Below are 26,263 nucleotides of genomic sequence, written 5' to 3' on the forward strand. Positions count from 1 at the left end.
CATAAATCTAAACATCCTGAGGTACTGGCATAACTACTACCCAACATGTAGTCTTACAGAAATCTCATATTTAATTGTATCCTTCCTTTCTCACCCCCAAAATGCCTACAATATCAGTAAGTTGCTTTGAACTCCTCTTTTGTGGTTCACAATTCCTGAAGTCAGGAATTGTGAGGAATATGCATTCATAATACCTAAAATGTGCACATAGGTGCATGGTGAATTCAAGAAGCACATGTACTTATTCATTACTTACTTATTTATTTCAGATAAGAATACCCCATAGTTAATAAAGATTAGAGCAGAAATTAATGAAATAGAGAAGAGAAAAAATGATACAGAAAATCAACAAACTAAAAGTTGGGTATTTAAAAAGGTCATCAAAATTTACAAACTTTTAGCTAAATTAACCAAGAAAAAAGAATACTCAAATTCCTAAATCAAAAATAAAAAGAGGACATTACTACTGACCTTACAAAAATAAATAGCATTATAAGGGAATATTAAGAACTGTATGCCAACAAATTAGATAAATAAAATAAAATGGACAAATTTGAGAATGACACAAACTACAAAACTGGCTCTAAAAGAAACAGAAAATATAAACACACCTACAACAAGAGGTTGAATCAGTAATTTAAAAATTTTCCTAAAAGAAAATTCCTGGATCAGATGGCTCACTGGTAAACTGTACCAAATGTTTAAAGAAGAATTAATACCAATCTTTCACAAGCTGCCCCCAAAAAATTCAAGAGAGGAGAACACTTCTCAAATCAATCTATGAGGCTAGAATTATCATGATAGCAAAACCAAAGATATAACAAGAAAACTATAGACCAGTATCCCTTAAGAATACAGACATGAAATTCTTCAATGAAATACCAGCAAACCAAATCCTCCCACATTTAAACAGATTATATGCCATGAATTAGTGGGATTTATCCCAGGAATACAGAGTTCATTTCCCATCTGAAAATAAATCTGTGCAATATTACTAAAATAAAGGACAAAATCTACAAGATCATCACAATAGATACAGAGAAAGCATTTGACAAAATCCAACATGCTTTTATGATAAGCAACACTCAAAAAGCTGGTGTAGAAGGGAACTTTCTTAAGCTGATCAATAGAATCTACCACAAACACCCATAAGAATGAGTGCTTCCTATCTAAGAACAGGAAAAAGAGAAGGATGTTCACTCTCTAGTCTTGATTCAACATTTTGCTGGAGGTTCTAGCCAGAGCAAATGGCAAGAAAAATAAATACAAGGGATTGAGTTTGGAAAGGAAGAAGCAAAACTATATTTGCAAAAGACATGATCTTATATATAGAAAATACTAAGGAATCCACTAAAAACTATTAGAATAAATGACTTCAGCAACATTGTAGGATAAGGATACAGGATCAACATATAAAAATCAATACAAAATTGTATTTTGATACACTAGTAATGAACAATCTAAAATGAAATTAAGAAAATTCCACTTAATATAACATTAAAGAGAATAAAATATTAAGGAATAAATTTAACAAAGAGCCAGACTTGTACACCCAAAACTGTTACCGTAGGCAGCAAGAATAGGGTCAGAAAGAGAGTGGGGAGGAAAGGAAGGAGGAGGTAACGTTAACTTAAGAAAAACCGTACTCAGCAAAAGAAACTGTCAACAAAACAAAGATGCATCCAATCGAATGGGAGAATATTTTTGCAAACAGCACCTCCAATAAGGGGCTAATATCCAAAATATATAAGGAACTCATACAACTCAACAATGAACAAACAATCCAATTAAAAAATGGGCAGAGGACCTGAATAAGTTCTACAAAAGGGATATACAGATGGCCAACAGACATATGAAAAAAAAATGTTCAACATCACTAATCATCAGAGAAACGCAAATCAAAACCACAATGAGATATCACCCCACACCAGTTACCATGGCTATCATAAACAAGAGAAATAATAGCAAGTGTTGGAGAGGCTGTGGAGAAAAAGAAACCCTCATACACTGTTGGTGGGAATGCAGATTGGTGCAACTGCTATGGAAGGCAGTGTGGAGGTTCCTCAAAAAGTTAAAAATAGAATTACCATATGACTGAGTAATCCCTCTCTGTGATATCTACCCAAAAAATCTGAAAACACTTATCCGTAAAGATATATGTGCTCTGATGTTCACTGCAGCTTTATTTATGGTGGCCAAGACATGGAAATAATCAAAGTGTCCCTTGATAGATGACTGGATAAAAAATGGTGTATATATACCATTATGGTATATATACACAATGGAATACTATTCTGCCATAAGAAAAGATCAAATAGTGCCATTTTTAACATGGATGGATCTTAAGATTATAATGCTAAGCGAAATAAGTCAGACAGAAAAAATTGTGAACCATATGACTTCACTGATATGCGGTATATAAAACTGAAAACAACAAAAGAACAAGGAAAACAAATGAAGAAACAAAACTGATAGACACAGACAATAGTTTAGTGGTCACTAGAAGGTAAGGGGGGAAGCAGGTAGTAGACGAAGATAAAGGAGATCAAATACATGGTGATGGAAAGAGAACTGACTCTGGGTGGTGAACACACAATGTGATATATAAATGATGTATTACAGAACTGTACACCTGAAATCTATGTAACTTTGCTAACAACTGTTACCCCAATAAGCTTTAATTAAAAAAAAAAAAGAAGAAGAAAGAAAAGGTGCAGCTATCAGACTGGCCAGAACTAGATTTCAGTGTCTGAGAGCAGACCCAGGATGCCATCTTGTCACTCAAGGTGAGCTTTATCTAATTGTAATGGATTATAATATTACTAGCATTATGGATAGGGAAAATCTTTACCTCCGATGCCACCAAGACAGTTCTGACAAAAGCAAAATAAGAACAAAAATCCCTCCTCTCTACAGAAAGGAGTGGTCATCAAGAAACCACCTGGGATCGCCTATAACACTGCCCCTAAATCTTGACTATTTCACACTCTCATTCTAAAAAATTCCTAAGCCTCTTTGTTATTTGGTGGAGTTGCTCTGCTCCTGGCCTGCCGCTCCCACCATTTTGGGAGAGTACTATCTTCTTTTCTTTTAATAAGGTCATCGCTTGCTTGGTTTATTTGTTGCATCCTTGGATTCTTTCCTGGGATAACACTAAGAACCCATTCTCCAGCAGCATCCGTGGCAACCACAAAGGGATTAATTTTTTGCTGACATCTAGACTGAACTTTCCATGGTAAGAACAAAGCCTCAAGACACTTTTGCTCTCTGCTTTCATTTTAAGGCTGCTCCCCTCACCCGCTCCTCCCTCTGTCTTCTTCTGTTTCTGAGATAACTCAGAGAAGGCTTTAGCCACATTGTGGACATGGGTCAGGCACTTAAATGTCGGAAGGGCGCCTGCTGCTTGAAGGCTCCCATGACAGGATGACTTGGTCACAGATTGGGGTAGAATCGGCACTAGGCATCTCTGCCAACCTGAAGACAATATCTGTTCAACAAGATACACAATTCCACAACTATACAATACCTCCCCAACCCCATGGCAAATTCCAGTATCAGGATTAGTATGGCCTCCTGGGAGTTGATCCTCTCAACTTCATCTCCTCCTTCTCTGCCTTCTCTTCTATGAGCAGATGCCTTTTCACTCCTTGTTCAACTCATTTTTGCTTTCCTGAATGTATCTCATTCTCGGCAGACAAGCAAATCTCAGGAAAGTCATGAATGACCAACTGATTCCTTGCCTTGCCTTTGCAGCTGAAAAATCACACTTACTTTGCTACTCTTTTCCCTTACTGGTGGGGTCCCAAATCAGTCTCTCTTTTCTACAGGATCTCCAAAAGGTTCCCTCCGCCCCCCCCGCCTCTTCATGCTGTCTCTGTTGTGTAATATTGGGATAGGATACCAACCTTTCCACTGTCGAGCCAGGGACCCCAAAGAAAAAGAATTCAGATTATGGGTTCATTTAATCCACCATTTAATTAACTGCCATGAGGTCCATGCCATTTGATTCCCTAAGAAATCAGTGAAATTAAGTTTCCCTTGGACTGCCTGTAAATTAAGTAAAATGAGGGATTTACTCCAGGAGAGAAGGGAGGTTTTCCTCTGCGAGATAGGAAAAAAGTTCTCTTTTGCAACTGCTAGCCATTTTCACACATTTAAAACTCATAGGTTCCATTCTGGCAAGAGGAGGATGGGACCTACAGAGGTCCTGGAATTTTAATGATGCCAGGTCATGGGGAGTCCACCCTAGTTTGGATGCCCCATCATAGGGCACAAAATCTATCAAGTTCCTCAGGACTTCACTATACTCTCGCCCTCAGGTTTGCAGAGGCAGGTATCCCAGCTCCTGGGGCTGCAACCACCCAACGGAATTATAAGCTCTGGGATGCCAGCGCCAGACAAGGTCACATGGCAACTGGATGTAGCTATGTCAACTGAAGGCCGATGGGGAGGAGCTGAGAGTGCTCAGTACCCACTCCACCCCCACCATGTTGGCCAGACTCTCTGGGAGAGTCATACCCCCTGCGGGGCTCTCCAGGAGAGCCCCTAATCCCTTCTTTTTCCATTTTTCAGGCTACCCTCCCTGAAGGTCTCAAAATGGGTAATACTTCAGTTCCTAGAGACTTTCCACTCAGATATCTCCTTCAGATGTGGGCCACCTTAAAACTAGATAGTATTAGAAAGAAAAGGTTTATTTTCTTTTGTAACACTGCATGGCCCCAGTATAAACTAGAAGACGGGGAAACCTAGTCTATAAATGGAAGCCTAAAGTATAACATCATCTTACAGTTAGATCTCTTCTGTAGAAGACAGGAAAGTGGTCAGAGGTCCCATATGTACAGGCATTTATGTACTTAAGAGACAACCACAAGGTCTGTGGGACCTGCACTCTGGCTCTCTGCCATCTATAACTTGTCCTCCACCTAACGGTAAAAAGAAGGAGAGACTTCCCCTGACCCGACGCCCAGCTCTAGCCCTAAAGACTCTGTGGGCCCACTGGAGTCACCCATTCCTCTCCCCAAAAGTCCACCAGAGACTACAACCATCCTACTCCCATAGCAGTCCATCTACAGTCCTAAGCCTCTGGGAGAATCTCTATGCCCACTCCAGGAGGTGGCAGAGGGACCTAACAAAACCACCCAGGTCAATGTCCCTTTTTCTATGTCTGACCTTAATCATTGCAGAGCCTGTTTAGGATGGTTCTTGGAGGATCCAGGCAAGTTCATTGATGAGTTTAAAGGTTTGGCTCTGTCTTTTGATCTCACCTGTAGGGACTTAAATGTTATTTTCTCTCTCACTGCTATACCCCAGAGGAAAAAGCTCACATTTAGGGACAAGTGCAGACTTATGCTGATTCCCTACATTTATTTCAACCCCACCAAACCCGGTGGGAATGACAGTTGTTTCCACTCAAGATCTCAATTAAAATGATCAGACAGGGAAGGAGGCAACTATTCACAGAGACCACATGGTTCTGTGAGGAGCAGATGAGAAGCTGCACTAGCAAGCCTGTGAACTATGATAAGATTAAGGAACTTACACAGGAGCCATATGAAAACCCAGCCCTTTTTCACATTCACTTAGTAGATGCCCTACACAAATACACCAGTGTAGATACCACCATCCAGGAGGGACACATTGTAGTAGGGATACATTTTATTAGCCAGTCTGCGCTTGACCTCTGCAGAAAAATACAGAAGCTAGCTATGGGACTCCAAACCCCTACCATGTTTCCCCCAAAATAAGACCTAACTGGAAAATAAGCCCTAGCATGATTTTTTCAGGATGCTTGTAATATAAGCCCTACTCCAAACATAAGCCCCAGTTAAGACTGTCAGCCAGACATGACTGTTTGAATAAATGTAAATTTTTGTACATGCATAAATGAATAAATGTAGATTGTTGGAGCAAAAATAATATAAGACCCTGTTTTATTTTCAGGAAAGCACGGTAGTAGTCAACTCACAGACATTGTTTTCAACATTTTTAACAACCGAGACAGGGAAAACGAAGAAAGAAAGGAACAGCAAGACTGGAGATGAGACCAGAGATAAGCCAGACTTTTGGCCGCATCTATAGACAGACCCAGGCTAAAGCCACCTCAGGGCCATCCCAGCAACGAGAAGAGGAACACCAGGTAAGGGAGCCTGCTTTGGATGTGGAACTCCAGACCACTGGAGTAAGGAAGGCCCTAATCTTCCACAACAGCTGTGCCCCCTGTGCAAACAAAAGGAGCACTGGAAGATAGATTGTCCCCTGTTTCAAAGGGAACAGGGACCAACTCCTTCCCTGAAAATGGCTGTAATCAACTGATGGGCCCAAGGTTTCCAGCGGCTCCCAAAAAGACCATCATCATCACAGGGGAGGAATCGCAGGTGACCCTTGACATGGCAGGTAAGCCTGTAAATTTCCTCATTGATACGGGAGCTACTTACTTTGTCTTTACTGCTCACTCTGGACCAATTTCCTCTGAAACCCACTCAGTTATAGGAATAGATGAAACCCCTAGGTTCCAGGCTCTTATTCAGCCTATATCTTGCCAATGGGATAAACATTTAGTAACTCATAAATTCTTAGTTATGCCTGAGTGCCCCACTCCATTGCTGGGAGGAGATATGCTCTCAGCATTAGGGGCCACATTAGGCCTTCTGGAGTCTTGAGGATACTTCCTAGCCCTCTTAAGTTCTCCTGCCTCAGAAACCCACTCAGGGACACCCCAGGATATATTAAGTAGTGCCAATTATGAAGTTTGGGATCAGGGAATCCCAGAAAAAGCTCTTAAGGCAGATCCCATTGAAGTCTTTATGAAGGGGCCCCTGTAATATCCTTGCAAAAGAAGGTATTGCATCCAGGCTGAGGCCCATAAGGGACTCCAACCTCTGACACAAAAATTTATAACTTATGGACTTTTAGTATCCTGTCAATCCTCTTGTAATACCCCTATTCTATCAGCTGTGAAACCCAATGGAAAATACCATCTAGTCTAGTACTTGAGAATTATTAATGAGGTCACTGTACCTATTCACCCACTGGTCCCAAACTCATATTCAATTCTAACTGAGGTGCCAGGAGATCCAGCTGGTTTTCTGTCTTGGACCTCAAAGATGCATTCTTTTGTATCCCCTTACACCCAGACTCTCAATGCCTGTTCACTAGTGAATGGACAGACCTGACTCTGGTCTGTCCAAACAGCTTACTTGGACCGCATTGCCCCAGGAATTTAGAGCTAGCTTCCATCTTTTTGGCAATGTTTTGGCTATAGAATTTAGGGAGGCCTCCCTCCCAAATGGGGCTATCCTCTAATATGTAGATGATACACTTATTTGTAGTCCCACTAAGGAAATTTCATACTATAGTATCAACCAAGTTCTTAACTTTCTGGACTATAAAGGGTATAAAGTCTCCAAAGAAAAAGGCCTAAATTTCCTCACAGAAGGTAGAATACCTTGGGTGCATTTTAACTCCCAGACACCGGGCTCTAACTACTAAGAGAAAGAAGGCCATTTCCCAGGTTTGGCTTCCTCAGACAAACAAAAACTTAGAACCTTCCTAGGTATGGTGAGATACTATAGGATATGGATCACCAGTTTTGGCGTCATGGCCAAGCTGCTATATAAGGCCCTAGCTGGGTTGGACACCAAACTATCATACTGGACCTTAAAACAACAAAATGCCTTTGAAGATATCAAGTGGTCCTTAATGTCTGTCCCAGCCCTAAGTATACCTGGCCGCAACAAACCTTTCACACTCTTCACTGCAGAGAAGCAAGCAGGGAATAGCACTGGGAATACTGTCATAGCCACTGGAACAAGATCTCTGGCCAGTTGCTTACTTTTCCAAACAGCTGGATTCTGTAGCCAAAAAGTGGTTGGGATGTTTAAGGGCAGTGGCTTCCATGGCCCTCCTAGTGCAGGAAGCCACCAAGTTAATCCTAGGAATGCCACTAGAGGTTAGGACTCCCCACCCAGGTACATGGGGTCCTAGAGATTAAAGGCCATCATTGGCTCATGGGAGGATGCCTTACCAAATATCAGGCACTTCTACTAAACTCTCTAGAAACCACCCTTAAGATATGCCAAACTCTTATCAGCTAACCTGATGCCTACAGGGCCTCACACTCACTTGACATGTTCCTATGTTGAGACTATAGAACAGGTCTACTCTAGCAGGCCTGATCTAAGAGATACTCCTTCAGACAATGCAAGTGAGGAATGGTACATGGATGGCAGTAGCTACATGCACAATGACATTCGCAGGGCAGGATATGCAATAGTAAGCCTCAACTGCACGATAGATTCAGGTCCTTTACATCCTAATACCTCAGTTCAGAAGGCAGAATTTACTACCCTCACCAGAGACCTAAAATTGGATAAAGGAAAAAACATTAATATTCATACTGACTCAAAGTATGCAATTTTATTCCTCCATGCTTGTGTGGCAATCTGGAAAGAACAGGGACTCTTAACTACAGAAAACTCCCCCCATTAAACACCACCATGAAATCTTGTGCCTACTTCAGGCTGTCCTGAAGCCTGCTGAAGTTGCAGTAATGCATTGACAAGGGCACTTAAAAGGAGATTCAACCCAGATTATACGTAATAGACTGGCTGATGAGGCAGCTAAAAGGGCAGCACTACTAGAGCTTCCTGGACAATTCAGCCTTTTTCCTAGTGAGTTTCCCCACCTACTCCTTACTCTCCCTCAGAGAAAGAAACAGACTTATCAGAAGGGTTGTCAAAAACAGAAGAGGGATGGTGGATAACTTCTAATACAAAGATTTTGATATCTTCCCACTGTCAATGGGCCATATTTAAATCCCTACATGACTAGTCACCTAGTAAGGGATGCCATGCTCTCTCTCACTTGTCACCTCTTTACTGGGGCCAGTTTCCCCACAGTCATTAAAAAGATGACCAAAGCTTGTACCCTCTGTACTGTAAACAACTCAGCTGGAGGTTTAGGCCACCTACATTATTAAAACCAGTCTAGCATACAAAGGAAATCATCAAGAAAACAAAAAGACAGCCTACTGAATGGGAGAAGATGTTTGCCAATGATATACCTGATAAGGGGTTAATGTCCACAATTTATAAAACACTCATTCAACTCAACACCAAAAAAACAAACAACCCAATTAAAAAATGGGCAGAGGATATGAAGAGGCATTTCTCTAAAAATGACATACAGATGGCCAACAGGCATATGAAAAAATGTTCAACCTCACTAATCATTAGGGAAATGCAAATAAAAACCACAATGAGATACCACTTCACTCCAGTCAGAATGGCTATCATCAATAAATCAACAAACAACAAGTGCTGGCGAGGCTGTGGAGAAAAGGGAACCCTGCTGCACTGTTGGTGGGACTGCAGATTGGTGCAGCCATTATGGAAATCAGTATGGAGGTATCTCAACAAACTGGAAATAGAACTACCATATGACCCAGCAATTCCACTCTTGGGTATCTATCCAGAGAAACCCAAGACACTAATTCGAAAAATATATGTACCCCAATGTTTATTGCGGTGCTATTCACAATAGCCAAGACTTGGAAACAACCGAAATGCCCATCAGTAGATGACTGGATTAAGAAACTGTGGTACATTTATACAATGGAGTATTACTCCGCTATAAAGAAGAATGAAATCGTAACATTTGGGAAGATATGGATGGACTTAGAGACTATTATGTTAAGTGAAATAAGTCAGTCGGAGAAAGACAAATACCATATGATTTCACTTATATGTGGAATCTAAAAAACTGAATGAACGAGGAAAGTAAACAGAAGTGGTCTCAGAGATATAGAGGAACAACTGATGGCTGTTAGTTGGGAGGGGGCGGGGATGAGGATGAAGGGGAAGGGGTTAGACAGCATAAATACGTAACTACAATATTGCCACAGGGACATGAAAGACAGTTCGAGGTATATAATTAATAATGTTGTAAATATTTTGTAGGGTGTCAGGTGGTCACATGTCTTGCATCATGGATGGGGAGGAGGCTTGATCACGGCACTGTACACCTGAAGCTGATGTTGTATAATATTGTATGTCAAATGTAAGTGAATATATATATAGTCATGGGACGTGGAGTATAGTGTGGGAGTGGAGTCAAGGGATTTGTAATAGATATGTATGATATTGGGGGGAAGGGGGCAGCAGATTGGGGGAGGGGGGTACAGCTGAAACTAATTCTAAAATATGTGTATTTCATAATAAAAAATAATTTTAAAAAAGGAGCTTGTTTAAAGGCATTGGTGAGAGAAAAATAATGCTGTTTCCTGATTGTACCCCCACTCCATCCACAGTGTTAAATAAATCAGTTATGCAGGATAAAAAAAATAGCTAAAGGTGCCACTATCATCAACCATCAGGGAAATGCAAATAAAAAACACAACGATATAGCCCTTCATACCCATAATGATGGCTATAATGAAAACATCATATAATAACAAATATTGGTCAAAATTTAGAGAAACTAAAACCTGGATACACTGTTGGTGGGAATGTAAAATTGTACAGACACATTGGGAAACAATCTAACACTTTCTCAAATGTTGAACATAGAGTTACCATTTAACCCAGCAATTTCTCTCCTAGGTATATACCCAAGAAAAATAAAAACTTATGTCCATGCAAACTTGTAGATGAAATTTCACAGCAACATTACTCATAATACCAAAACAGTAGAAACAACCCATATGTTTATCAATTAATGAATGGATAATAAATGTAGTTTTCCATACAAGGTAATATTTATCAATAAAAAGGAATGAAATATTGATGTATGATATAATATGGATGAAATTTGAAAACATTATCCTAAGTGAAAATAGCCTGTTACAAAGACTACATATTGTATAATATCATTTATGTGAAATGTATACAATAGAAAATCTATACAATAGAAAATCTATGGAAACAGTAGTTTAGTGGTTGCCCAGTGCTGGAGTGGGAATGGTAGTGCTGGTGTTTGGGAAAATAGGGAGTTACTGATAATGGGGATGGGGTATTTTGAAGAGTGGTAAAAATGTTCTAAAATCAATTGTGGTGATTGTTGCTGAACTCTAAATATACTAAAAGGCATTAACTTGTTCTTTTTAAATTGGTAAATTGTATGGTATGTAAGTTATATCTCAATAAAGCTTTTTTAAAAGAGTGTCTGATATTAAAACAATATTAGGAAATAGTTTAAAGTATTTTTGGTGAGGGAATCTGATTCTCTATCAACTAGGTAACCCTGAACAATGCTCTGGTGTAAGAATGACTTTAGAAACACTTGGAAATTTGTCAACTTCATTCCTGCCTTCCAATACCATAAAAAGGTAATTCAGTCTGCTTATTATAATTGAAGAAGATGTAAGAGTTAACATTGGAACATAATGTGACTCACTAAGCATGATATAGAATTTTCCACACAGATTAAAATGATGGTCCCAACAAGTTATTTAATTAACTTATTCTCTTTTGCCTCTACCATCCCTTTATCTACGAAAGGTGACTTGAAAGCACAATAAATAACAGTGCATGAGTGTTAAGAGAAGTCACGTGGACTTAGCCATTTTCATGACAAAAGTTATGATATGTAGAATAACATTCTTTAAAGAATGAAGAGACAAAGCTATATGGGAAACTACCTTCACCTCAATGAAATATTCAGTGTCATTCATCAGTACTCAGAAGGAAAATCTAAAAATAAATTCAGAAGTTTTAGAGAAAAAAATCAGTACTTTTATTTTTGTGGCCATAACTAGTCTTTAAAAAAAATCAGACTCTTATCTATGAAAAAAAATGCCTCCTAGTATATAAGTGAAAAGTTCCTACAAATTATATTTTTTAAAAATAGCATGACTATGAGAAAGCTTTAGACAACATAGTCAAATATTTTCATAAATACGTAAAAGAACATTTCCAAGCAAAATCAAGACCACATAATGATGTTTAAGTAAAGTTTCTAATTTGCATACCCTGAAATCCACACAAAATCAGGGACTAAAGTCCCACATAACATGTACTCACTTTTGATATACTCAGGAGGATAATGCTTTAATCTAGAAAATGAACACTGATATTGGGATTTCATGTACTCTGGCAAGCCAGCATGAAATGAACTTCTTTATAAGGGGTCTCTTTCATAGGGACAATATAAGAACCAATTACATCTAAAAGGAGACATGGAGTATTTTGAGAAATACATAAAAAATAAGAGTTTTATTAAAATACAGGCTACATGCAGAAAAGTACACAAATCCTAATTGTACTGCTAAATGAATTATTACAAAGTGAAAACATACATATAACCACCACCCAGATCAAGAAATAGAAAATAATGTGCACAGCAGAAACCTTTCTTGTGCCCTTTCCAGTTGCTATCACCCTCCCTTTCCCAAAGGTAACCAGTATTCTGACTTCAAACACCATGGGTTTGATTTGGTGTTCTGAACTTTATATAACTGAAATAATAAAGTATATGTTCATTTTGTTTCATTCAATAACTTGTTTTTAAGATTTATAATTTGTTCCTTTTCATTGCTGACCTGTATTACATTGTATGAATATATCACAATTTACTTATCCATGCTACTATTGAGGTACATTTGGGTTGTTTTCAGTTTGAGGCTATAGTAAATAACCCTTCTATGAACATAAGTTTTGATGCAAAAAAATACATATATTTATGTTGGGCATATCCCTAGGAATAAAATGCTGTATCATAGAGTATGTGTATATTCACTTTTAGTAGATATTGTATAACTATTATCCTATGAGGTTACAACAAATTATACTCCTTCAAACAATGTATAAGAACTTTAATTGCTCTACATCCTCCATAACACTTAGTATTTTCAGTGTTTGCAATCTTATCCTTCCTCGTAAGTGCCTGGTGGCATCTAGGTGGTTTTCATTTACTTTTCCCTGATGATGAGTTGAAGACATTTCAACACATTTTTTGGCTATTTCAATATATCCTTTTCTAAAGGGCCTGTTCATGTCTTTACCTATTTTCTCATTAAGTTGTCTTTTTCTAATTGCTTTGTATGAGTTCTTTGTAAATTCTAGTTTTAAACCTTTTCTCAATTATATCTATTGCAAATACCCTCTCACATTTTGCAGCAAATGTTTTTACTCTCTCGATGGTATCATTTATGAACAGAAGTTCTTTTTTTATCCACATAAAAGAAGTATAGTTTATCAATCTTTTCTTTTATGGTTAGTGCTTTTTGTGCATTGTTGCAGGGAGTTTTAACTACCATAATATTTTACCTTAGACATTTAGATTTGCAACACCTGTAGTACTGATTTTTTTCTATGGTGTGAGACAAAAAATCAAGAGACCATTCTCACCTCACTGCTCCTCAGTATCCTTTAATGATCAATGAAGTATCTATGTAAGTGTCAGGTGTTTCTTTATGTTTTATTCAGCTTCATTGGTCTATATGCCTACCTTTTGTCAATATGGCTCTAAATGTGGATTTATAATAAATCTGGATATTCCACAGTGTAAGTTCATCAAATTTTCTAATTCAGTATTAACTTGGTTATCCCTGGTTTCTTGAATTTCTATAAAAATTTAGTATCAGTTTGTCAGTCTCCATAGAAAAATCATATTGGCATTTGTTTTATATTTTTATTTTATTTTACTTTTTGGTCAATCGATTGCCTGCAATCACAGGAGAGTTTTAATTAATTTTTTTATTAATTTCAGGTGTACGTAACAACATAGTGATCAGACATTTACATAACTCACAATGAGATAACCCCAACAAGTCTACTACCCACCTGACACTATATATAGTTATTTGGAACATTATTGACTATATTCCCTATGCTGCACTACACATCCCATGACTTTTTAAAAAATTATAGTTGACGTTCAATATTATTTTATATTACCTTTAGGTGTACAGTGTAGTGGTTAGACATTTATACAATTTATGATGCAATCCCCTGGATGAGTCTAGTACCCACCTGACACTGTACACAGTATTTACAATACTATTGACTATGTTCCCCATATTGTACTTTATATCCCCATGACTCTCCTGTAACTATCAATTTGTACTTCTTAATCCCCTCACCTTTCCATCCATCCCCCCAACCCTCTTCCCATCTAGTAAACATCAGTTTGTTCTCTGTATCTATTGGTCTGTTTCTGTTTTGTTTGTTCATTTATTTTGTTCTTTAGATTCCACATATAAGGGAATTTGTCATATGGTATTTTTCTTTCTCAGTCTAACTTATTTCACTAAGCATAATACCCTCTAGGTCCATCCACGTTGTTGCAAATGGATAAGATTTCATTCTTTTTATGGTAGAGTAATATTCCCTTATATATACATACCACCTCTTCTTTATCCAATTGTCTATTGATGGGCATTTCAGTTGTTTCCATATCTTGGGTGTTGTAAATAGTGCTGCAGTGAACAAGAGTGTGCATATATCTTTTTGAATTAATGTCTTGGATTTCTTTGGATAAATACCCAGGAGTGGAATTCCGGGGTTATAAGACAGTTCTATTTTTACTTTTTTGAGGTACCTCCATACTGTTTTCTTCAGTGGCTGAACCAATTTGCAATCCCACCAACAGTGCACAGGAATTCCCTTTTCTCCACATCCTCGCCAGCACTTGTTGTTTGTTGATTTCTTGATGGTGGCCATTCTGACAGGTGTAAGATGGTATCTCATCATGGTTTTCATTTGCATTTCTCTGATGATTAGTGACGTTGAGCATCCCTTCATATGTCTGTTGGCCATCTGTATGTGCTCTTTGGAGAAATGTCTGTTCAGGTCCTCTGCCCATCTTTTAACTGGATTTTTTTTGGTGGGGTGAGCTATCATTTTTTTTATAGATTTTGGATATTAACACCTTATCAGATGTATCATTGGCAAATATCTTCTCCCATTCAGTAGAATGTTTTTTTGTTTTGTTGATGGTTTCCTTTGCTGTGCAAAAATTTTTAGTTTGATATAGTCCCATTTGTTTATTTTGGGATTTCCTTTATGCTATACATCAATCTGAGGAGAACCACTATCTTTAAAATATTGAATCTTCCAATCTATGAATGTGACATATTTCTCCATACATTAAGGCTTTCTCTAATTTCTCTCAAACTATTTTATAGTTTTCTATGATATCTTCCAAATATTTTATGTATTTTTCTTAGGCATTTGGTGTTTCTTATGCTATTGAAAATAGCATATTGTGTTTTTTAGTCCATTCTCTGTTTGAAGTTAGTATATAGACGTGAAATTAATTTTAGTATTTTAACCATGTTACAGCAATCTTGCTGAGTTCACTTATCAACTGTAATATTTCGCTGTTATCTTTTACTCTAGTTCATTACATTGACTTGTTTTCAAATGTTAAACTGACCTTGCACTTCTGGGATAATGGTAATGTGTCTGAAATATATCATGATCTTTATTTATCATTGGGCTCAATTTGCTATTTTTTTTAGATGGTTGCTTCTTTGTTCATAGGAGAGATCAGCTTATAAATTTTGTTTCTTGTGATGTCCATATAAAACTTGGCAACAAGGTTACAATGACCTCATAATATTAGTTGCAAAGTACTCTCCCTTTTTTTTAAATCTGGCAGAGTTCATACAGGGTTTGTGTTATTTCTTTCTTAAAAGTTTTAAATAATTCACAGATTAAGCTATCTAAGCAAGAGTATTCTTTGTGGGAAGGTTTATAATTACAGAGTCAATTTACTTAATGCAATGCCTCCCAAACATTAATGTGTATGTGTATATATAAGGATCCGGTTAAAATTCAGATACTGATTCAGTAGGTTGGTGTAAGACTGCCTTTTTACCAAAATCCCAGTGATGTCAATGTTGCTGGTGCAAGGATGACAATTAGTAAGATTTTACTGTATATGAAATTTCAGATTTTCTGGGGTTTTTGTGTCAACTTTCATGACTTATTTTAATGAATATTTTTATTTCATGTGCGTTGTCAAATGTTTGTCATAAAAGGTATAAAAAGATTACTATGAACTACTTTATATGGGTAGAATCTTGAGTGTTGCACCTCCTCATTTTTGATATTGTATTTGTGTGTTTTTAAATATTTGGTCAGAGTTTATGATTTTTACTTTCAAATAATAAAATTTGGGGTTTTATCCTATCTATTGTGTGCTTTCTATTTCATTAACCTCTGCATTTACTTTAATTACTTTTTTCTATATTTACTTAGGATTTAATTTGCTGTTCTCTTAGTGGCTTCTTGAGTTGAATGCTTAGATTGTTAATTTTCAGCCATTCTTTGTTTTTTTCACCATTTCCTGTTTATTATAGTCTTACATTCTTAGAAAACAGAAATTTCTGTACACTTAAAATAATATAGAATAAACAAAGACTGGGGAAAATTGATTGTGCTACCAGATATAGAAACAGTTCCACATAATTATAAATTTGCTGTATGGGTCTCATATACCAGGTGAAGGCTTACCTTTTCTACTACATACGTTGAAAGTTATAAATCCTTCCAAAGTAAAAGTTAAACTGCATATAACAACTTTGATGTGTCACATTTTCATTATCATTCAGTTCAAAATACTTTCAAATTCTCATTGTAATTTATTCCTGATTTCTTTTTTCCCCAGCTTTACTGAGGCAAAATTGACAAATAAAAGTATAATATATTTCTTTGTTGTTTTCAGTTTTATATACCACATGTCAGTGAAATTATATGGTCCTTGACTTTTTCTGTCTGACTTATTTTGCTTAGAATTATAATCTCAAGATCCATCCATGTTGTCGTAAATGGCACTATTTCATCTTTTCTGATGGCAAAATATTCCATTGTGTATATATACCACAACTTCTCTTTTTAAATTATTTTTTATTGTGAAATACACATTTTTTAAAATTAGTTTCAGCTGTACATCACAGTGTCATAGTTATACTTTTTACCCCTTGAGGTGACAACCACCCTCCCCCAATCCACCACCCCACTCCCCCCAATATCATACATATCTACTACAATTCCCTTGACTCTACTCCCACACTATGCTCCACGTCCCATGACTATATACATATATATGTATATATATATATATATATATAATTCACTTATAGTTGACATACAATATTATACAACATCAGCTTCAGGTGTACAGTGCAGTGATCAAGCCTCTACCCCATCCATGATGCGGTCTCCCTAGCAAGCCATGTGACCATCTGACACCCTACAAAATACTTACAACATTATTAATTATATTCCTCGAACTGTCTTTCATTATACCACAACTTTTTTATCCAATCATCTGTTGAATATAGATGGTGTATTACAGAATTGTACACCTGAAACCTGTGTAACTTTACTAACAATTGTCACACCAATAAACTTTAATTTTTAAAAAAGTACTGTGTATTTAAAGTGTACACATGGTGATTTGATATACGAATAAATTGTGAAATGATTCCCACAATAAAGTTAATTCACACATCCATCACTTCACATAGTTATCGGTTTTTGTGAGAATACTTAAGACCTACTCTCTTAGCCCATTTAATTATTTAATACAGTATTAGTTTACAGTGCTTCTTGCCTTAAAAATCAAACATACTCATAAATGACAATGTGGTTATTTTCTCAGGGTAGTAGGATTATGTGGGGTATTTTTGTTCTTTTGTTTGTATGTATTTTTTATATAAAACTAGGCCAGGTATGTCTTTATCTGTTTATATGATAAATCTTTTTCCACCCCTTTGCTTTCAATATTTACACAACCTTGTATTTATGTGTCTACTTTGCCTTAATGTCATTGATGCCCTCAAGCAGAGGATCTTCGTATATTTTGTCCATGTTTTCTAATTTTTTCTCAGTGCTATGGTTAGTCTAATAAGAATCTGGAGTGACTTTACTGAATGTAGTAGTCTAATTTTGAGGCTTTTCATAAGATACACAGTTTCTCATTATTCTTTCCACAATAGTAAAATAAGAAATGGTAGAGACAGAAGAGGCCCTTGAACCAAAACCCCATCTGCAGATTAATGTAGATAATAGTTGAACCTCAGTGACCTGTATCCCTTGTGACCTTATCATTATATTCACCTTGACTTGAAAAAATTTCAGCCAGTCAACAGGCTTGAAATGAAGGTTTGAAGATTAAAAGAATTACATGTAGCACTTTGAACAGGACTGACAAGTAGTAAATAATTGTTATATACGTATTAGCTATTATTATTGAATATTCTCACATATTACCAGTTTTTTTACTAATTTCTGAAAAAACAAATATAATCCACATGGACACAATACCTATTACTTGTATACTGAATACTGTTTCAAGATTTCTTGATATGCTTAATCACCCTGGAATATTTATTAGGCAATCATATGTACAAAAGGTTATGTTGATCAATATAAAATAATGTAGGATAACCCCTGACCTCAAGAGCCCTAAAATCTAGTTGTTAAGGCATGATATACAAGTAAACATTAAGTATTACTTGTCAAAATATCTCATTATTCTATTAAAATTTTAGGGAAAGGCTTCTGTCTTATTCATTCATATCTCCTCTATGAAGCTTAGTGCATGTATCAGCATATAGCCAACCTTCAAATGATTATGGAATTAAAACATGCTTATAAAGTATCATATGCTAAATTCTTGGAAATAGTAACTACAAAATATGGAGTCATCTTTTTTGATTGATGGATGACTGGATTATGAACAAATAAATGAATGCACTAACTACTTTAAAGAAGTATGTTACTTTAAAAAGAAGTCATGATAGTAAATTCTAGGTAGAGAAAATGGTATGATAAAAAACATAGAGACAGAATTGTACATGAAACATTTAAGAATAAATGAGTAAAGCCTCATAATGGTAGTACAGGGATAACATAAACCAGAACAATAATATAATAGATTATTATTAACTAAGGAGGATTGTGAATGGCAGTTTAACAAGTTTAGACTATGTTCACTGGATAATGGTGAACATTTGAAGGTTTCTGATCAGCTTAATAGCTATTTTAGAATAATGCAGCAATAGTGGTAAATTCTAATTGAATAGGTAATAGATTTGAGTTGACAAATATATTAAGCAGCTATACAAATACCCTATTTATATACAACAAAATATGGACCTGAATTCAGTATTGGCACTGAAAATAGTAAAGAAGAGACAGATTGTACAGGCACTGCTGAAGAGAAATTTGCTGGATTTGATGACTAAACGCATATGAAGATGTGTGAAGAACAGTACAACAAAACCATGTCTTACCTGTTCAGACAAAAGTTTCAGTAATGTGATATGTTTAATGAGATGATTTTTCAGACTGGAAAATTCTGACATGCAATCAAATGGAGGCCTGCCAGGGAAAGATGACAAGAGATTCCATCAATCTCAGTTTCACTGAATACCACAGCTTTACACCTTGGGAAATTGAAAATTATAATCCACAATACATAGATCTTTCTATCACTTTGAAAAAGTGTCAAGGGTAGCTAAATTCTAGACATTACAAAGTTATGTAAAAAATAACAGAAAGCTTATATGGAAGCTGATCAATGTAATATATTTATGGCCTCAATACATTTGTAGAATGATAGGTACACAATTTACAGTAGTTATTCCTGTTCTCAAGTTACTATAAAAAGGTAAAAGGTAGAGTAGGTAACCTTTTGTAATGTCCTTCTCCTTGGCTATCTTACTTTACAAATGATTACATGAAAAGATCAAAGACAGGAAGGAAAAGTATCAGATATTAATTATGTAATCCACAAATAGATTATCTATACTTTGATAAATAAAGATTGGCTGTATCTGGTAATTCATTGGATTTGCCACAAATGAAAACCATGTATTTAACTTAGGACACTATAGCCAATTGAAACCTTGGGCTTTATTACTTTTATCTGTCACAGTTCTTAGGCTTCTGTGGTTTAAGAGACCTGTAATCATAATTAATAATTTGCATGAGATGATAAAACCTACATATTTTTGTTGCAAAATGGTCACCCAATTCATCTATACTGTTACATTACAAAAATGGAAAATAATTTTCATAATGTCATTGGTAAAATAAATTAACAAGCATTACAGTGCTGAAACCATATTTACTCTCACAAAGGAAATAAAGTTTTATTTTTAAGAACTAGCAAGAAAAATAATTTATAATCCCCCACACCCACCCCAAAGTTCCTAGGAGATTAAAATTCCTGGAGTTCACATGAAAGTGCCATCTTCTGCAGGTGTATTTCTAAAGCACATAAGAATATGGGCAATGATTCAAATTACTTCTTACAATTAATTTTATAAATTTATGTGGTAAAGGTAGCTGCCAGATCCATAGGACAATCTCCTGTAACTACATTATGTTCAGGGTATGAAACATGAGCAAAATTTTCTAGGCAGCCGTGGTTCTACTTATCTATTTCTAGACAAAAAAAAAAGGAACAAATAGGCAAGAAAACAGTGGGTCAATGTAGAGCCTACCACCTCACCCCATCCAATCCCTTCATTCTCAATATAAAACAAGCTCAATTTATGTTTCCTTACAAGTAGAACCTTGGTAACTATGTTTGGATAAGTGGTCTTGAGTTAGTATATCACCCTTCTCAATGAATTTTGTCATAAATTCTATGTACCTCAAATCAGTAAACCATTTAAAATTTTAATGACTAATGGAAATATAACATAATGAAATAAATCCTTATCAACAGACTCTAAAATTTCCATTTAGTACCATAATTGGTTTTAAAAACTCATAATTTCTAACATAAATCTTAATATGTTCCTTCTATCACTAATAAGGCAGCACTTAAATGAAGCTGTCATGTATATCTAAGGTTATACTGCTTGTAAAATCAATGTTTCATACACTGTAGTTCAGTTGAAAAAGTTCAAGTAACCCACTAAAAAGGCTAAGCCTTTTAGGAAAATATAAAGATGGAAGAAAAACACATCCTGGGAAAAAGTCATATAATCACCTTTTTCCTTTTTCATGTTGACATCTTGAACTAAACTCCTGAATTAACTTCAATTGTCAAAAATACTTATTACCTCTATTACTAAGATGACTCACGAGACTTATATCCTTTTTAAAAGTAAAACTGAAATATATTTTTGCCTGAAATAGAATAGATTAGATTAAACCAAATCAAATAATAGCTTGAGTCACAATTTGAAAAAAATATATTAAAACTAATAATGGAAAATTTACATTTTAAAAGCATCTTTCACATGTTTTGTTTTAGAAACAGAGATGAGGCCAATTTTAGGATAAACCATAGAGATGATTTCCCCAGTAACACAATTATTCAATTTCAGAGAGAAAGGAAGAAGCAATTCCTCCAGTTGACACTCTAACCAGGTACTTGGTAAGGGAAATGTAATTATTCTATAGGAAATCCAGTTAGGCTAAGCCCCAACCATTCTTAAAATCCATGCTACTATCTGATCAGAAATGAACCAGATGAATCCCTGACACAATTTTCAAAACAGATGGACTTTCCTGGGCGGGGGAGGTCTTTGGAAAATCAGAAAAAATTAAAGGAAAGACATGTTAAAGTACTGAAGTGTTTTTATAGCAGCCATGTCCAGTGAAGGACATACCATTGTGTATTTGATGTGTTTCATTTATAACATTTTAATGTGTTCAAAGATAACATTTAGAATTCTCAATAAGTCTTCAGCTTAGTAAAAAGGTTATTTAGTATGAAAGCCTCTTATTTAGTAATCATTAGTCCTTAAGCAAGGACTATGAGGATCTGCAACTTTTAAACTTGTTTTGAAACTAAAGTTTAAAATCTTCAAGAAGTTAGAAAAGAAGATGCTAAGATGATCCATAAATTTTCCATATTCAAATGTGTTAAGTGAGGTCACTGTAGAGATTATGTCATTTCTGAAAGAGGAATCTGACTTGATTGTCTTAAGGACTAAATATTGCAAAATATGGCAAGAGCAATATAACCCCCATTTGATCTTACTTGGTTCCACTGATGAGAGAGAGCAAAGTAGTCCTCAAACTGCTGATATAGTGAAACTGTGCCAAAGAGGGTTTCTTAATACTGACATCATGATGTGAATTTTGTAATGAAACTACTTTAATGAGAAAATCTAATACTGTGAATTATCAGCTATCAATTAAGTGGATTATATTCATTGAGGGGGGTCCTCATTGTTGCCACTACTTAGTCATGTGTTATCATTGTTGTCTGCACATTATTCCTTTTTCTATTCTCCTTAAATTGTGTTCATTCTAAGGATCCCAATTATTTATTTTGTTTCAGCCTTTTACCAGATGGATGTTTGTAAGGAGCTCAGAAGAGACAATGTATGGAACTGATAAATTTCCTCTAAGATTCAGTATGAAATTTTTTTTAAATTGAAAATTTTTGAATAAATCAGTTATTTCATCCTTTTTTTATGTGAAGAAAATGGGTTTATCATTTGAGTATCAACTGCAATGAAAAGAGATGATAAAGAATTAATAAGAGATCAGGTAACAAACAGGTAAGAGAAAAGTATGATGACTTCTCCCTCTTATTCTTATACTTCTCTGCTTGATCATAAAAGCATGCTTTCCTTTCTCGCTATCTAACCTCTCTATCATTGGGATGTAATACTTTCTGATAGCAGAAGCAAAAGTCCTAGGAATATCCATATAATGCTTCATTTGTGTACAGAATATAGAGTTGACTATAGTTTAATTCAAAAATTAATTTTACCTAAAGTTTATTATCAAAACAAGATTAATATGTTTCCTAAAGATAGTTACACCCTTTGATTTCTATAGCTTTCTATTATTAAAACAGAGTTTTTAAAACAAGACTAGCTCTTATTTACTAAAAATACCTAATGTAATTAATATATAAAGAAAAAAACCTATTTTCTTGCTATAAAGAGTCCTGAATGGTAACTTACAACTTGGCGTAACTTTTGTGCATTGCTGAAAGATTAGAAAAGCAAGTGTTATTTCTAATTCAGCAGCAGAGTTTGATCTATAAAGGAAGCATGAAGTGAATCCTTTGTAAAATGTATACTATTTCTGCAAAATGATTTTTTTCTGTAAAAAATCAGATGACCAAATATTGTTTCATTTAAAAGTAGTTATATAATTATGGTGTTCACCCTAGGGAGATATCCAGAGTGTCAACTAAAATCTTTCATTGCCTTTGAAAGATACTGAGGAAATAAAATCCAATCCATACATAAATTTTCTGAAGAGGGAGAAAGAGGAAAAAATGCAAATATCTTAAGGCTTTGCAGAACGGATACTAGTAATTACCTTTCCAGAATGTTTAGTATCGTCTTGACCACATTAATCAGTTCAAGAGCAGCTGAAAGAATCTTATCAAGTGGTTGCTCATTAGTGCCATGTAGAATACGCGCCCTTCTTCTTTCAGATATCATGACAAGAACACGGTCAATAGCATGCTCAAGAAGTTCACTTTGTTTCCTGAATCTGGTAGGCATCTTTTGGTCATTCTGAAATTAAAATGGAAGTTTGGGGGAAGAAATGAAGCAGCACTTATCTAATACACTATAAGTATGGAATAGGTTCAACAGTAACACCATTTAGACAAAGTAATATAAGAGAGATGCAAAATTACCATCAAACACTTTTCAATTTTTATGTATTGTTTCTGGTAATACTTATTCATGGTAGTAGTTACATAAAGGGCATGAGAGGAATAAGGTTCAGCAATGTAAATATTGAGGTATATAATTAAAGAACGTGGCAAAAACTACTTGCCTACAATTAGGACATGTTAATTCTGGTACTACCTTGTTAGTAGACCTACCTCATTTCCTTTTTAAAATACAATCTAGTGAGAGGAGAACCCATACTACAATACTTTGTATTCTGGACAGGACTGGGTACAGATCTAAGACACAGGAAAGGAAATCCTTACTGTTCATTTATCACAGAGCCCTAGAAACTGTCAAGTTCTTTCTGTGAGCTGGTAATTTACATAAGCTGTAAGATTACTAATTGGGTACTGCTGTATAAATGTACCACTTCAAGTGATTAGACACTTCTCTTATTTACATGTTTTCTCTTTGCATGACCATGTGTACACACAACCGACTAATCACACTCACTTTGTACAGGGCCTCATCAAATGAAAATCAGAAATAACCACAATTTCAATAATGGCCCCATGTTGCCTCCTCTTGAGAAGAAGAGGCTGTACCTTCTTGATTTAATGGTCAGAGAATAATCTGCAATTTACTAAGTAGTGAGGGACCTTATTAAAAAGAGCTTGCCCTTTCGGTCTTTGAATTTCTGAGTTCCAGGGGAATTTTATTTAATTATGTAAGAAATAAGTTCATGAGTATTTTGCCTAGGTCTAACAAGATATTATGTAAAATAATCATATTAATATGACTTATGAAACAGAAGAACCACGTGCACATCTCTTCAACAACTAATTTCTAATGTAAAATCTATCGTGTGACATTTTCAGATGCTCAGTTAATTTTTCACTTTAAATTTTACAAATCCACACAATGTGATATATAGATGATGTATTATAGAATTGTACACCTGAAACCTATGTAACTTTACTAACAATTGTCATCCCAATAAATGTTAATTAAAAAGATTTCACAAATCAACCTAAAAATAAATAGGCCATCTTCCAGATTTCTGATGAATAGCTATGTTTTGGTAGCATCCATTCCTGCAAACAAATAAGTTTGAATTACATTTGCTGATTGGCAAAGTAAGATGTGGATTTGGGCACTTTTTCCTCCTTTCAAATGTTTTACAATATAAAATGAAAATAGAAAATAATGGTTTCTACTTTTCTAATTTACAGGTGTCAGAATGACATCATCAACACCAACATTTAAGAGACAGACATTAGCATGCTTTTACTTCCATGTTCTGCTTCCCAACTTTTTTCAGCTTTTATTGATATAATCTGGGATTTTAGATGTAAATTATTATCATTAATATTAAAATAAATTAATATTGGGGTATATACTTTATATTTAGAGTTTTTCAAAATTCTGCATTGTTTATAACCATAGATGTATAAAACAGTATAACAATTAGACATTTACACAAAGTGATAACCTCAACAGCGCTACTACCCATCTGACACCGTAAATAGCTATTACAATATGATTGACTATATTCCCTATGCCGTACTTTACATCCAGTGACTATATACAGAGGGTGCCAAAAAAAGTACACACATTTTAAGAGATGGTCAATGTTGCTCAAGCAGTAGTTCGCTGTAATCAGAAGTGTCTGGACGCTGATGGTAACCACTTTGAGCACCTCTTGTAATAGCAGAAGTAAAAAAATGTGACTTGTATTCATCTTTTGTTATAAGTATATATTGAGTATTACAATTTTAATAGTTTTTTTTTCCTTTCTTAAAATGTGTATGCATTTTTTGGCACCCTCTGTATATATTTAATTATACTTGACATGCCATACTATTTTATATTAATTTCAGGTGTACAGCACAGTGGTTAGATATTTATATAATTTATGAAGTGATTCTCCCATTAAGTGTGACACCACAAAGTTTTTACATTATTGACTATATTCTCCATACTGTATTTCACATCTCCATGACTATTTTGTGACTACCAATTTGTACTACCTAATCCCTTCAACTTTCTCACCTATCCCCCAACACCCTTCTTATCTAGCAACCATCAGTTTGTTCTCTGTACCTATGAATCTATTTCTGTTTTGTTTGTTCGTTTCTTCTGTTCTTTAGAGTCCACATATAACTTGAGAAAATACGATATTTTTCTTCCTCAGTCTGACTTATTTCACTTTGCATAATATTGTCTAGGCCCACTCACATTGCTGCAAAAGGTAAGATTTCATTATTATTTATTTTTCTTTTAATTACAGATTATTTGGGTGACACTGGTTAGCAAAGTTACATAGATTTAAGTTGTACAATTCTGTAATACATCATCTATATATCCCATTGTGTGTTCACCACCCAGAGTCAGTTCTCTTTCCATCACCATATCTTTGATCCCCTTTACCCTCATCTAACACCCACCTCTCTCATTACCCTCTGGTAACCACTAAAATCTTGTCTGTGTCTATGAGTTTTTCTTTCTTCATTTCTTTTTCTTGTTCTTTTGCTGTTTTTAGTTTTATATACCACATATCAGTGAAAAGTTCATGACATTTTCTGTCTGATTTATTTTGCTTAGCTTAATAATCTCAAGATCGGTAAGATGGTGGAATAGACAGACGCAGTGCCGACTACCTCCCAGGATCACACCAAAATTACAAATAATTTATAAGATATTCAACCT

This window comes from Hipposideros armiger, unplaced genomic scaffold (genome assembly GCF_001890085.2).
Source record: "Hipposideros armiger isolate ML-2016 unplaced genomic scaffold, ASM189008v1 scaffold_872, whole genome shotgun sequence".
Taxonomy (NCBI): Eukaryota; Metazoa; Chordata; class Mammalia; order Chiroptera; family Hipposideridae; genus Hipposideros; species Hipposideros armiger.